This window comes from Sabethes cyaneus, chromosome 3, assembly GCF_943734655.1.
Source record: "Sabethes cyaneus chromosome 3, idSabCyanKW18_F2, whole genome shotgun sequence".
Taxonomy (NCBI): domain Eukaryota; kingdom Metazoa; phylum Arthropoda; class Insecta; order Diptera; family Culicidae; genus Sabethes; species Sabethes cyaneus.
The window spans coordinates 175,021,313-175,034,881 of record NC_071355.1 but is presented as its reverse complement, the minus strand read 5'-3'; the positions used below and the strand labels follow the sequence as shown (position 1 = coordinate 175,034,881).

The window sequence follows — 13,569 nt, the reverse complement described above, 5'->3', positions numbered from 1 at the left end:
TATCCTGATGCATTGCGCCATCTCTGACGCCGCTAGTGACATTAATTTTGCCGATGAGTTGTTCTTAAGGGTAAGTTCGTTTCCGGGCTGCGATAAATGAGAAATTAGCACATCGAGTAAAAACGATGCAAATCGCATATTCTAGCAACGGAGCAGTGGTATGCGTCTAGGTCACCGAAAAGAGTTCAAATCCCCGAGGTTTTGGTTGGTGGTGTGTGGTAAGTTACAGTAAATTAATATTTATAAAAAAAACATTCGATTATTAACCGGAATTAAATGCATTAGTTAATGAGAAATGTCATGAATCTACAAAAACAGGAAGAAGTGGAAAAATATTCCCCCAATCTTTTTTATTTTTAAAATTATTGGAGATTTTTTTTGGGCTGAATAGTGTTCTATATGGCGACTTACTTTTTGCGAACTTTATAGTTCTGTTAGAAGTCACTTTGTATTCCCTTCGAAGTTTAATCATCAAATACGAACTTGAAAGTACGATTAATTACTTAAAAATTAAGTTGAATAGAGTTCTATTCATGATCATTTCGTTGGCTGATTAAGCCAAAAAATCCCCTTTTATCGGAACTTTTGGTTACTTTGGGACTCGGGCTTTCTACGGATTACGTAGCCAGCTGAAGTCCCGTAGTTGGCAAATTCGCACAAAACTGGCGCTCTACAGAACGCTAATCCTCCCGGTGGCTCTTTACGGACACGAATCATGAACGCTAAAGGAAGCTGATCGGCGAGTGCTTGGGGGTTTGAGCGTAAAATTATGCGATCTATACTTGGTGGCAAAATGGAAAATGGAGTGTGGCGCAGACGCATGAATCACGAGCTATACCAATTATACAAATATGCTGATATAGTGAAGGTAGTGCAATGTGGCAGGCTGCGGTGGGCTGGACACGTGGCCAGAATGCCCGATGAAAGAGTGGTCAAAACTATTTTCAGCAGAGAACCAGGAAGAGGCCGTAGACTCCGAGGCAGACCCCGCACCCGGTGGGTGAGTGCTGTCGAAGACGATGCACGTTCAGCTGGTGTTCGTGGGGATTGGAGAACGGCAGCCCAGGACCGACGGTACTGGAAGAGCATAATTCGTTCGGCGCAGGATCGGTAACGGACCGTTGCCACTAAAGTAAAGTAAGTAAGTTTAGAGTGTATTGTATACACTGTATTTTTATCGCTGTCAGTTTTTCGAAAATTGGAAAAAATTGCGTCACCGAAAAGGAACGTCGCGAATTGAACGTAAGGAGAAATGCTGTTGCGGAAATGCGGAATGAGAATGGATGTTCTATTAGTGATCAGGATCACAAGCGTGTCGTGGAAGCGTTTAAGCGGAATCCCAATGTTTCGGTCAGGGGAGTGGTTAAAAAGTTGAATCTATCCAAGTCTTTCGTTCAGAGAGCCAAGGAACGGGAGGGACTGCATGCATACAAAGTGCAGAAGGCTTCAAATTGTGACGAACGGCAAAATACGGTGAAAAGTCACGGGCCCGGAAACTGTACACCCAGATGCTGACAAAGTCTCATTGTCTCATCATGGATGATGAGACTTACGTCAAGGCGGACTTTCGGCAGCTTCCGGGGCTACTGTTCTTCACCGCCCAGCACGTATTTGATGTTCCGGGGGAAATAAGGAAGCAGAAACTTTCAAAGTTTGCCAAGAAATACATGATTTCTGCTTATGTGGCAAATGAAGTGCGTCGCTCGTGACTACCGGGACTGTAAACGGGTAGTTATACCTCAATGAGTGTCCTCAGAAACGCCTGCTTCCTCTATTAAAGCAACACGAGGGTCCTACGAGGTTCTGGCCGGATCTAGCTTTGTGCCACTATTCAAAGGATATCCTGGAGTGGTACGAAGCCAATGGGGTTACTTTCGTACCCAAGGATATGAGCTTCCCCCCCAAACGTATCGGAACTAATGCGAGGAAGACATGAAGAAAAAGTGGGTTTCCGTACAGAAGAAGCTGCAGCCAGATGTTGTACAGAACCTTATGAGTGGAGTTAAGCGTAAGGTACGAGCATACGGTTATGGTATTGAAGTTGAATGAGATAAACATGCCATAAGCTTACTAACGGGGTTATATTTAATTGTCTGAAAGTTTGGAAAGGATCGGTACGGTCAATTAGGTAATTTTCTACAGCGTTTCTTCCGTGGTGCAATTTGATGTGGGACACCCTTTAGTGCTGATGGCATACTTTTTACTCATATATGAGGAAATCAAAGACTGACATATCTGGCCTAGATGCTAGATTCCGTCATCAAAACTTGACCTTCTGTTTTTATACGACAGACTTCGCAGCCAGCTGTTAGAATACAGGACAATTGCAGGGCCAGTTGCTACGATCCTATTGATTCCAACAGCCTCTCCCAGCCGAGATTCGAACATACGACGACTGGCTTATTGGGCCAGCATCATACCTCGCGACCAACTGGGAGGGTTGACTGTTTTGGACCCCTTCTTTTTTAGGCCCACTACAACTCCTGCCTTGGATGAGAGAATATTTGAGAGCTGCTCGCGCCAATTGGTACTTAAGTGCGTATGCATTAGTTTCAGCTTTGTGTAAACCTATTGGCGAGCGAGCTTCGAGTCTTATCACAAAAACATAACTTCCTGTCAAAAGTCTGGTTTACACACGGACTAACACTGTTAAATAGAAGATTTTGGTGCAGCTATTTGATCTTGGGCAACTGATTGGTATTTAGAACTATGAAAATTATTTCGGAGGCATGGAGATTAGTTCAATTTGTTTCTAAGAGATGGCTCCGGCTGTTATGAATGTTTTTGCTTCATGGATAAAGTTTGTTGTTTCCTGTTGAAGATTCAGAATTAGCGGTATTACTCAATAAAGACGCGTGTCAAATGCAAAAAGGAGCTTGTTGAATCGTTAAGAGTGACTCGACTAGCAGTTTCTGTGCGAGTGACGACCATTTAGAAATATATAAGAAAATTTGTTCAAAAGAGTGTTTCGATATGAAACCTGTTTACTGGCAGGCGATACCAGACGACAGCGCGGCGAAAATGATTCACTTCACTTCAATAAGATCACCGGCACCAGAAATAGGTACCCAACGTGCGTGGTTGTTGCTTCTAAGACGTCTGAAAAATTAGTGACGAGTGATCCAAAATACAGTTGAACGGAGATGACTGCTTGAAACAGCACGAAGCACCAGGGCTCTATGATGAGGACGACGACAACGACGATGAAGACGACGACGACGACAATGAAAACAACACGACGACGACATGTTTACTGAACTCGTCTCGAGCAACCACCTCACATGCACTGAGGGATGTTCACGTGGTTCCATAACTTTCTATGGATCGCAACATGTTAGAGTCGGTATTATAGCGTAATTTTGAGGAAATAATCTGTAGTAGATGGCAGCACAGGCAAAAATAACCAATGCGCCACAAAGTATCCTACCCTAACCGCCTAGTCCATCGGGTTCGGATGCAATTCATCTAAACAATAAGGCTTGTAACTGTAGAACTCGCACGTGTGAAGTGATGCCAGTCTTGTCTTATGGTTTTGATAAAATGCTGAAAAGAAGACCGCTACTTTCTCGAGTTCCGTTCCTGAAAACTTTTTCAGGAAGTAAACACGAACTTCAACTACATCAGCTCAGCCGCGAAAAAGCTGAAAGACGTCGACGTTGACTATGAGGGTGCGGAAATTGACGCCAACCCCATCAGCGTCTTACGCAACTTCCTCTTGATGTTCAACGAATCGAGTGAGTTTTTCGTGTTTGAGCCATGTTCCGTTGCACAGAAGTTTAGTCGCTTTGCAGGACTTGGCGAAAACTTAGATTTACAGTAGACTATTCTTGAAACAGGTGCTAAATACTATCACGTCTGACGTTACAGAAAGTGTAGGACATAAGCCGACGACGATTCATATTTAGAGCAGAAAGATCTGCTTCTCACAATGGTCTAGTGCTTTTTTCTCATACACTGGAGGATAGAGGCTTGCTTTTTGCTCCGTAAGCCAAAGAGAATACCGTGGACCCCCGTTCGTTTGACCGTTTTTAATCTGAACACTTTTTAATTTGAACCCCGTGCACGACGTGCAAATTAAAAATGGTTCAAATGTCATTCTCAATATGACATCATTTGCTTATGCAGACAATACACATAAAAACAATTTGTTTGTACTGATCTAGCGTGTTTAATCTGTTTCACATTGCGTTTTCCCAACGATTATGGTAGAAATCCGATCGCAGAATGAAATATTAGCTGCTTGCAACTGCCAACTGAATCAAACCACCAAAACAATAACAAAGAGCAGGGTAGCCAGTTCACACAAGTTCCAGCATATTTATGGTTTCCAGTTGTTCAAATTAAAAACTAACCCCGTTAGTTTGCATGAGGAATCGTTCAAACGAACGGGGGTCCACTGTATAGGGTAGACAATTGTACGCGCTGAAACGGTTTGCTCCGTTAGTTTGATAGCATGCATTCGGTAGTGAGTAGAGAGAGAGAGAGAGAGAGAGAGAGAGAGAGAGAGAGAGAGAGAGAAAGAGAGAGAGAAAGAGAGAGAGAAAGAGAGAAAGAGAAAGAGAGAGAACTCCAATGCTTCTGTGGAGGATGCAGAATTCGAAATCGAGGAGGGGAGTTAATACGGCCTAGGTAGAGCTGACCAAGATCCTGATGCCAGTTCAATTTGATTACTTATGAAATGGAATGAGACGCAGTGATTAATCTGTGTTCATAAACTGATGAAATTTTTGTATTGTTTACGTTGGCAGAATTTCATCAGAATCTGTAAAGTGGTTATCGAGATGGCATCGCGGCAAGAGCAGATCCGCCAAAAAATTATGTGCACCGTCGTGCAAAATTTGATCGCGGATCGCACAGATGCATCGAGAAACACCTGGAAATCCATTATTCGGCGGTGTCTGGGTTAGTGATGGCAATCAAGAAGACCCAGATGACCCAGCGGCTGCCAGGAAGCGGCAGAAAATCGAAGACAACTCACCTGGTGAAGGCCAGGAAGTTGTTGGGTCTGTTCAAGCATCGGTTGAAACTTTCGATTCGCGATGCAGCAAAGAAGGCGGTGTTGCCACGGTGGCTAAAACTCACGTCACCGAGAGTGACTGATAAAGCCCACTTCCATAAAGGCGGACACAAAGCAGTTGCGGAAGAAGGAGGGTTATTTAGTCATAGCCAAATAGTGTACCGATTCAGCCGGGGTGTATGTTAAAACGATCCGCAAAAATTTCGTTTGAATACACTCGGTTGATGCTAGTATTACTTATCAATGTGACTAGTTCAAACCTTCTACAGAAGCCACCAGACAAAATACGATACGTGGTTCTAACTCCTTGAGAAAGATGTTAAATACATCGAAATGTCGGGCATAGAATAAATAAGTGTCGTTTTGCTTTGCCGTATGACTGTCCTGCCGAAAACATAAAGTTTGGAATCAAAAACAGTCGATAGCTCCACTTCGATAATTGACATTATAAGCAGCACCGCCCAGTCCAGACTCGAACATTCGACGACTGGTTTGTTTGGACAGCGTCGAATCGCGGAGTTAACTGGGCGGGCATGTAATATCAATATCGATAGTCACACCTCGAAACATTTGCTCTACAATTTAAGAGCACTAATGTTCAATTTCATTCTGCACCGAAAATGTATCTACCAAAATTCAAGAACCACAAAATGTCAAAAAATGAAAAAACTGATATACAGTTCTACGTCGCCCTCTTATTCAGGTCATGTGTTTGTACATCTTGAAGTTTTTTCATTCCGTTTAATTCTCATGTGCACTCATTAAGTGGCAGATTGGTTAGAATGCGCTTTTATATAAACCATCGATTAGCAAATCAGGAAATTTATTCATTACTGTGTTAAACAATAGTGAACATATGTGACTTCCTTGTGGTACTCGAGAGTTCGATGCAAATAGGTTAGAATATATTCTAGCCAGTCTGGTCGGTTTGATACGTATGATATGGTATAATTATATAACTTGTGGCTTGTTTTGTTTCAGTAAAAAGGCCGGCGTACTACCAGCTTCAGTTTTTTTTGCATTAGCTCCTTTGTCCTTAATATTCTACGCATAAAAGCTTCCCACCTATTCAACAGGAAGTGCCGCGGTTATGTATTACGAGGATCGATCAAGTTGCTATTATCGGCGATTATAAACTCCAATCAGTTAGAACAGAATTCAGGTGCCCACGCTAGCACTCTAGCAGCCGGCGAATATATAATATTACATTCACCGTGTCGTGTATTGACTCCTGCCATTCTTTCATAACGCCGGTGATTTGCATTTGTGCCGCTGCAAGCTGCTTTTGTGTGGTAGCCGTAATGTTATTTGCATTATGATTACAAATCATACTGATCGCCATCAAGTGTGGAAAGCTTAAGCACGACGTCACGTAGCTGAGAGACATCGTGCAAATGTTACAACAGTCGTGTCTTCCTATCATGGGAACAGACGGAAACGTGGTTCGACAAAGAAACTGAAAGCTTGTCATCGTATGGTAGAATAATAATCCAGTGCTTCTTTTGAAGCTAGAGAGTCGACTGAACGGCACCTTACAAGATTAATTATTTGTTCCTTAGGCTAAAATACTGACCGGTTTCATTTGATCCAATCGCTGATTCCCAGATTGAATCTACGTAATCTGTCTGACAAGACCAAATTAAAGAAATCGGTTCTTCCCTCTGATTACATGCGTAAAACTTGCCGATCGATGATTCACAGTTCAATTTGCCGGCAAAGTAATTACACTGTTTTCATTACTTGATTTCTGAACTGAAAAAAAATCTGCTTTATCATTGCCAAAGATCGATGCCTGCTCGTGGAATCGCCCAAATGGTGAAAAGTTTTTACTCCCCTAGAGTCGATGAATCATACCTTCTACCTTGCTATATCGATCATTCACGTTTCTAGTAAATGTCAAACAAAGGACATCATTATTTGCTGAAGGTAAAAGCATTTTAAAACGAATTACAGCAAGTTTTTGTTTTGCAACAATGACTATATCTTCAGCAGAGTAAATTTAACACGTGAGGAGGCCTGATGGCCCTTGAAAGAATAGAGGCTACTGACAGTGGTTGTACGTTTTTGTTGTTTTATGTTTGTCCTGTAAAAATTCAATATTCCGTAGTTGATTCACGTCAATTAAAAATGTTAGTCGGTTTTGTAAACTTCCCTTCACTGCGAAATCAAAACCGCGGACGAAAGTCCATCGGAAATCGGTGGACTATTGGATTACGATCCGATAAGATCTTATCGTAGACAATTAACTACGGCGACATGTTCGTTAGTAAACGTGACCTGAATCCATCCAGGGATGGTTATTACGTGTTGGTTGATAGGTAATCGTTAAATCATCTTGCTACAGGATTACAATGGAAACAAGGAGGGGGGACAATGGCTGGTTAACTGGTTGGTGCGGTGGCATAGTGTTTACAACAAATGGCGTTGAGAGTAAAACAAATGCTGACCTCGGTACCGGTCAAGCTTATCAGATGTAATAGTACACAAGTCTAAGTAAACGCAGACGTTCATTCGTGCGAATGCCTTATCAGTCCGACGGGTGCCCTCTAGCCGGTACTAGGTCACACTGTAATGTAAACATTAGGCTAGATTGTGAAATAGAGGTTTCTAAATACTACATTGCAAACGAGTATATAACTCGTTAGTAGACTGGTGTCTTGAGCTTGCGAAATGGTATATAAGGAATCTTTGTCAACAACTTGAAACAGCAAATGGAAGTTTTCATGATGTTTGACCTCAATTGAATTATAATTCTATTTTATTTGCGGCAGATTGAATACCAAAGAGTAATGGAAATAAATTGTCACTAAAACTGTCACTATTCATCTGCTGTCTTTTAAAGTAAACAGCACTCTACAATAAGTTTGCCAAACGACTTTCTTTATTCTCGACTCAAGTGATGTACCAGACACGTACCAGCGATCGTCTCTTTAGTACTTTTAAATGTTAAGTGCGTTACAATTGCAATTGCAATATTATTACCTTTCGTAGTTTGTCTTCACAATGCTTTTTATTAACTAAAGAGTGTCCCACATCAAATTGCATCACGGAAAAAACGCTGCAGAAAGTTACCCATTGGGTATTTTCTTTTGTAAATTTGGGTAGAAGTAGTTTAGATTGTATTGTTTACACTGTATTTTTATAGCTGTCAGTTTATCAAAAATTGGAAAAATGGCGTTACCCGAAAAGCAACGTCGCGAATTGATTTTGCGAAAGCACCTGAAAAATCCTCAATTCTCTCCTCGAAACATCGGAAAACAACTTGGAATCACCGGTGAGTCGTGTGATTCAACGTTATTACGAAATTCTTCGCATCAAATTAAAGGAGAAATGCGGTCAAAATGGATATTCTATTAGTAATCAGGATAACAATCGTGTCGTGAAAGCGTTTAAGCGGAATCCCAATGCTTCGGTCAGGCATGTGACCAAAAAGTTGAGTCTTTCTAAGTCTTTTGTTCAGAGAGTCAAGAACCGAGGGACTGCATTCATACAAAGTGCAGAAGGCTTCAAATTGTGACGAATGGAAAAATACGGTGGGAACCCAGATACTGACGAACTCTCATTTAGCGAATTCATAAATTAACTCATAAATTAATTCATAAAATTAATTCGTGCTAACTCGAACCCGAAATTTATGAACGATATGGGCAGTTTGACAGATCGACCCGTAAACCGTAATGCTAGACAGTTTTAACCTGCGCTTTAAACTGAATGCTGTCAGTTTAACCGAAATGCAATCTCGGTTAATTTATGAACGCTTTGACAGCACTTCGATTAAAACTGAGTGCTAATCGACCTGAGCCAGGTTAATTTATGAATTCGCTAATTGTCTCATCATATATGATGAGATTTACGTCAGAACGGACTTCCAGCAGCACAAGTGTGACGTTCCGGAGGAAGTAAGAAAGCAGAAACTTTCGAAGTTTGCCAAGAAATACATGCTTTGGCAAGCGATCTGCAGTGGAAGTGGAAAACGGAGTGCGCCAATCGTGACTACCGGGGCTGTAAATGGATAGATCTACCTCAAGGAATGTTTACATAAGTGTCTGTTTCCTATGTTGAAGCCCTGCGATTTTCTGGTCGGATCTAGCTTCGTGTCACTATTCCTGGAGTGGTATGAAGCCAACGGGGTCACATTCGTACCCAAGGATATGATTTCCCAACTTACCGGAACTAAGGCACACCGAAAAATACTGGGCTATTATGAAGCAGGCACTACAGAAGCATCCCAATGTAGTCAAATCGGTGGAAGACATGAAGAAAACGTGGATTTTTCGTACAGAAGAAGCTGGAGCCAGATGTTGTACAGAAACTTTTGAGTGGGGCTAAGCGTAAGGTGCGAGCATACGGTTATGGCATTGAAGTTGAATGAAATAAATATGCCAAAAGCTTGCTAATGGGTTATATTTCATTGTCTGAAAGTTTGAAAAGGATCGGTCAACTCGGTAATTTTCTAGAGTATCAGTTATGTACTGAAGAGGTACTACCTACGGACTGGTTGGAAGGTCTCATATGCCCTGCTTACAAAAAAGGCTAACCGAATACCAACGGCGGTTTTTAAGAGACACGCTCCATGCCGAACGAAATGTTCACGTTGCGACAAACTCTCGATCAATTCCAGGAATACAACTCAGTGGAGAAAAAGAGAACCGAAATATTTGCACTTTGCTCAGTTTTCAATACAACCCAGCAAACCAGATATCGTATATTCATGTCGAGATTTAATCTTATATAAATGGATATCACATCGGACTCGTATAAATGTACACATGTTGTAAGCACATTGTGTAAATTTCATCGTATGTAATGCACACGATGATTGATATACGAATTAATAGTAAAAATCGTAAATAGGTCGAAAGATAATCGGGTTATGCTTAGCGAATATCGCACATGACGATTTCTTAGATTTAGTTACCAACAATGGCTATCATGAAGATGTAATCGTATTTAATTACAGTTTTCATCGGATTATGTTTTGCAAAATGTCTTATATGACATCGTTTTAGATTTATATACAAGCAGTGATAATCATGAGATTTTAGGTGCTTTAAACTTGTGTGTAAGGGTGCATTGAACTTATTTTTATTGTGGCGGAATATTCAAAAAACTATTACCTGGTTTGAAAAACTTTAACAATTACCTTTTTAACTATTTTAAAATGTTAATAATTCAAATAAGCCCGCCTAAATATTAAGCAGCAAGCATATAATGATTAAGTCATACTGACAAGACAATAAAAGATCTTTTTGAAAAAGCACTCTTTGAGGAGTTTGATTGTTTTTTGGCGTATTAAAATCACTTAACGTAACGTTTTAAAAATTAAAAATGTTAAAAATAGAAACTCATAATTTTTTAGATATTTCTCTGATAGGTAAGTGAACGAACGGAAATCTTAAAATTTACTAAAGAGAGTATTTCTCAGAACTGGGCAAGTCTAGATTATGATCCATTCCGCTAATCTAAATGCCTTAATATCAGTGCATCTTATGGCTTTTCAGAAGAAATGCAAATGTTAAGTGGAATTGGAAAAAGACATTCAGCATTAAACTGGTACAGTAAAAAATAATGTTTGATGCTTATTGTTGTAAGAAATTTTGAGCTGTCCTATAGCATCTAAATGTTCAGCATTCTATTTTAAATAACTTTTAATTTCTTTTTAAGAGCTTCTGAAATAACAGACAACATACAAAAATGTTTGAGCTTTAATAATATTATTTCTATGTAATCAAATATGAATATGCATATAACGTATTCTAATGTATATTTAGAACAATCTGTACCACGGAATGCTAACAAAGGTAGTGCATATCATTCCATGAAGTCAGCATTATCATTAAAATTTTACGACACTTTAATTCAGTCACAATTGACACAAACTCGTATGTCGGATGAGAATAAATCAAATCCGTACTTACATGTTCAATGCATCAGATAGGATCTCATTGCTTACATGTACGATGACTTCGGTTTAAGATGTGCAAAAATATCATTGAGGTACTGATGTACCAGTAGCTTAAAGGTAATGAACAAATACTGCGGTACGGGTGGTTCTTGGTTCTAAACCCAGGTGAGTACAGCTTTGTTTTAAATGATATAAACAAAAAAGTTAAATATTGTGACAGGTCGATAATATCTGGAAGCTTATGAAAAAAAGCTTTCAGCAAAGCTTTTACTTTTTGTCTCATTGACTTTCAGGGCGAATATTTAGCTATAAATAGCCTGCTCTGTATGCAATTTTTGACACTTGCCATTTACCACATGGGGGAAGGCGAAGGGTAGAGTAGAAATATTATCGTAACTGTGTCGAAATGCAATCCAGTCAATCGGCTCAGTCGTATAAACTGTTTTGTTTTGTCGGCATTTCAATTATTCTGAAGAACTAAATCATGTATATCGCCTCCACTTTTGCATGTATATGCCGTTTCTGCGCATGATATATGATTTGATAAACCTTATATGCTGACGTTTATCTCATTTAGAATTAAGTTATACAGACCAAAATGTTTGCTGGGAATGCTTTAAACTTTGTTTTCGTTTCAACCTGTATATTGTGAAATCTGCTCATTGAGGAGCAACAAAGTGTTAACACTTTGAATACTTCAAGATATTTTTCACCAGCGAATGATGAATATGGCAACATGTGACTGCCGTGTCACTGTCACCTTGGCACGACTGTTTGTGTTTGTGGCTGTTTATCCCTACTGCAATCTGCAGCAGCAGCCGAGAATACAGTTCAAAGTTTTACATTTAAAGAGCACAATAAGCAAAGTATGAGTATGAGAAAAGTAATTCTCTTTGAGTTTTGATCATTTTCTCTTTGTGTGAATGGATTTCACAACTGTTTCAGCAGTTCTGCTCATTGATGAATTTGATGAAGGTAAAAGTGGCACATTGTGCACAGTGAGTGAGCAAATAACAAACCTGTTGCAACCCACCAATTTGTTTTTAGACTTTAAGACGGTGTACGGTTCAATTAAACGAAATGAGCTATGACGGATTATGCTTGAACATGGTTTTCCAACAAACCTGATAAGCTAATACATGCTGCCATCATTATTTCATCAGATCGTATTTTCGGCAGACAATCTCTGTTTTGGTGTTTTATGAAGGCGAAAAAACAATTTATCTCCACGAAACGGATGTGTAAGGCAAGCAGTATTTATTGATAAGAAATAGCGAGTTTCCCGCAGAATACGGTGAACAGATAGTAGGTCCAAAATAGAAATAGGTCGAAGAAACGGGTCCCGTATTCTACATCAGCGGACAAACCCTAAACCTAGTACGAGATTGCGCTCATAATGTCTGTACGAGCAGTATTCACTCGGTACATATTGATTGCTACAGTTTCTTTAAATATTTTACGGCAAAATTGACAGACGGTTTACAATACAATGGTCCTTGTAACCACTTCATAGATAAAATCCAGCCAAAACTGGTTTGTACAGTCATAAACTACATGAACACAGAAGGAAATTATCATCAAAATAACCAACTCCCCGAAGGGTTTTTCTATTTGAACCCGCTGGCAGAAACCAGATTCATCTGGCTTCTAATCGTACATCACTTCATACAGTTTTCTACCAGCTAGTCGTAAACACAAAGATGGCGACTCTCTTGACCATCGTTTGTCTACAATATGTCTGATCGTGAACTAGCGATGATGGTGCATCAGCTCCTTTTTACGTGACATGATGCACAATCCGCTTTCAGAATTATAAAAATCTCTTATTTGATTAATCCATCCAATAGAAAGTAAAACTTGACGCTGTTTATTTTGTTCTCACAATGTTCACGCGCTGTTCTCATGTTGCAAATTGCCGGTACTGTCTCGAAGTTGTTATTTTAAGCGAAACCAAGATAAGAATCCAACAAAAGTATACTTACCGGATAACCAACCAGATAAGATCGCAGACCGGATGGCAGTTAAGGCAGTTATTTTTGTTCATATGGTAATTTGCAGCTCAGTAGATGGTTAAACCTTCTAAATTGACAGTATGCTTCCAAAAGTTTTCCATCCGGACACCGTTCATGCTATTGCAGTAGTTGGATGATACACTAGTGAACTTCTGTACTCATCACACTGTTTTCACTGGCTTCGCCTCCCGTACTAATCTACAGGATCATTTATTCGCACTTTAAATGCACTCTCACCGCACCGGTCACCACCTTCAACAGGATTTATCTAACATCACTTCCACAATTTTCCAGAATCACTTACAGCAAACCATTCCTCTAATTACGAATCCACCGATTCCCAACTTACGACCATAACGTACGCTTTCCACCATTCGATTGAGACAACCGGCGTGGCGATCACTCGCCTTGGACAAGTCTACCACCGACCGTTATCAGTTGGCTTGGTTGGAATTTGTAATGGTGAATCAAAATTCGCCTGCATTAAATAATAAGAAAAAAATACACATTACCACCGGGGACTAGCGGCTCGGTTGAACCAGATCGATTCGCATATTGTCAAGGCTCTGCGTCATCGCATCGAGCAACCCCTGGGCGGTGTAAGCCAGATTGAGTCGTTGATAAGAAATCGTCGG

The 13,569-nt window shown here is 40.2% G+C and overlaps 1 protein-coding gene across 1 annotated transcript in view; it reads right to left on the bottom strand.

Annotated features, from left to right (window-relative positions):
- The window catches only part of LOC128741547 (nocturnin), a 67,850-nt gene extending 54,552 nt beyond the window's left edge, over positions 1-13,298 (bottom strand). Inside the window, exon 1 of the mRNA XM_053837454.1 lies at positions 12,905-13,298. The gene's annotated coding sequence lies outside the window, so the exon portion shown is untranslated. The remainder of the gene's footprint in view (positions 1-12,904) is intronic.
- Between the last annotated feature and the right edge of the window lie 271 nt (positions 13,299-13,569).